Source organism: Globicephala melas, chromosome 3 (genome assembly GCF_963455315.2).
Source record: "Globicephala melas chromosome 3, mGloMel1.2, whole genome shotgun sequence".
Classification (NCBI taxonomy): Eukaryota; Metazoa; Chordata; class Mammalia; order Artiodactyla; family Delphinidae; genus Globicephala; species Globicephala melas.
The window spans coordinates 22,902,431-22,904,848 of NC_083316.1; the positions used below are offsets into that span (position 1 = coordinate 22,902,431).

At 35.9% G+C, this 2,418-nt stretch overlaps 1 pseudogene; it reads right to left on the reverse strand.

The window, feature by feature from the left end:
* Positions 1–762: 762 nt before the first annotated feature.
* LOC115850326 (casein kinase II subunit beta pseudogene) lies at positions 763–1,488 on the reverse strand (annotated as a pseudogene).
* Positions 1,489–2,418: the final 930 nt, after the last annotated feature.

Consider the following 2,418-nt stretch of genomic DNA (forward strand, 5'->3'; position numbering starts at 1 on the left):
TTAATAGTACATTATAGTAGTTGCTAGATCAAATACGTAAATTTTAGCTTCTTTTCACATTTATAATCATAAATCTATTAAATTAATTTCCAGAACATTTTGAAATATAGGTGGATTGAGATACACATTCTTGTCATGTTTTGATATGTCTGTTGGTACTTATGCTTTCTTTGAATTTTATTAAACATTGAATTGATTTTATCAAGTATAAAAATATATTCTCTCTTAAGATTTAATTGCTATTTACTAGTGATATTTGAGATTTACTTTTTTTAAAATAATGCGAGTCAGTCTGTGGTTTGACACAGCAAAGTCCATTTCAACTTATAGCCCAGAACTATTTAAATAATATGAGAATTAGTTGATTTTAGGTATATGAAAATTTCCTTTCTAAAGACCTGTGATTCTTGTACCTTTCAACATGGTAGTTTTTGTAGATCTTTTAAAAAATTTCTTCATTATTATGGTACTATTCAGTATTCTTCTCATACATTAATCAATGATGCTAATGTATCAATATAAATAATCAATTTTATTTAGTAATTAAATAAATTACCATAGAATTATTTTAAAAATACCTTATGATTTAACAACATTTATATTAGGAGCCATCAAGCCCTAAAATATTTTTCCTGAAGAGATCCGGCAAGAGTTTATATAAATTTTGAGTAAATGCTTATTTTTGCCTTTTTTCTACTTTATTTCATATTCACACCAAAATAATGACTCTTCTAATTTAAAATATAAACCATAGAGGTTTCCTTAAAGGTGGCAGGGGAGGACTGGAACTGTCAAAGACAGAGTGACAGGTGGGGTTGGGAATAAGTGAACAGTCTTGACAGACTCAAAGTTGCTGGCAGCTTGGAACTGCACCTGGTAGGACAGTGGACGGATCTTGCAACTGTACACTTTGGACATAAACTGGTTAGTGAGCTGCTTGGGCCGGCATTCAGTGTGCACCATGAAGAGCAATGTGAGGGAAACTGGTACCCAAGTAGGGGCCTTCTGTGTGGTGCTGCCTTGATGGTGTCTTAGGTGTGGAATTGTCCATGCACTTGGGGCAGTAGAGCTTCACCAAGGCCTCACCTGGGGTGTCAGAAAGGTTATTGGAAATCATTGGCTTGTTCTCACAGTGCACATGGGGCAGTAGCCAAACTCTCCCTGCTGGTACTTTTCCAACATCCGGGTGGTGCCATGGTTTGTGAGGATATAGGTGGTCTGGGTGAACCCATACAGCATCTTGGCTGACTGCTTAATCAGGGTTCTCTGGTTGGGGTTGTCTTCCAGCTCTTCATCAGGCTCCAGGTCCAAGACCATGTCTAGAGCTTGTCTACAGTGAGGCACCTGCTCATTGAGTTGACTGAGATTAAATTTGTCCTGGATGGAGTCTTCATCCACTTCACAGAAGAATTCATAGTCATGGAGCCCACAGAACCAGTATAAATAACACTTCCTGATGTTTAAATCACTTTTTTTTAAATTTGTCATTTATTTTTCTTTACTGATTTCCTGATGCTTCTTTGTCTCTGTAATTTTGCTTTCTTGAGTGATCATAAAAGTCTTTGAAAGTTAGGGGTCTTTTTTTTCTTTTGTTTTGCAAAGCATGTCATGATTAAAATGTGTTTCTACTTATTTTAATGAATTAATAAATAAAAAATATCATGGGAATGATATTTTTAATTTCTATGTACGTTTACGTGTTTATTGAACATAGTATCAGTAAGACTAGTGACCACATCAAAAGAGTTCAGCTCAATGGATTGATTTCACATGTCAGAAGATACCTGCTTAGTCAGACTCAGATCAAAAACAGAATACCAGTAACCTAGTACATTCTCATCTCAGTATAAACTGTTCCAGTTAACTGCTCTCATGACTTCTAAAACCAGAGATTCGTCCTGTCTTTTTTTGTACTTAGTATTGATAAATTATGCATTATGCACATTATAGACGACCAATTCCCATTGTGTGAGTATTCCATAATTTTTATGGCTTCTCCTATGAGTGGATATTTATGTGGGTAGCATCCAGTTTGGGCCTACAAATAATGCTATAATGAATATTCTAGTGCATGCCTTTCAGTGAACTTATGAATGCACTCCTGTTGGGTTTAGGTATATATATAGGAGTGGAGCTGATTATCTTTGGAACTGTGTATCTTCAGCTTTTGTAAATACTGCAGTTTTCCGAACTGCCCTTATGCTTGAGGTTTTTTTTCTTTTACTGATACCATTTTTTTTTAGTACATCTTTATTGGAGTATAATTGCTTCACAATACCATGTTAGTTTCTGTTGCACAACAAAGCAAATCAGCCGTATGCATACACATGTCCCCATATCCCCTCCCTCTTAAGCCTCCCTCCCATCCTCCCTATCCCATCCCTCTAGGTCACCTCAAAGCACTGAGCTGATCTCCCT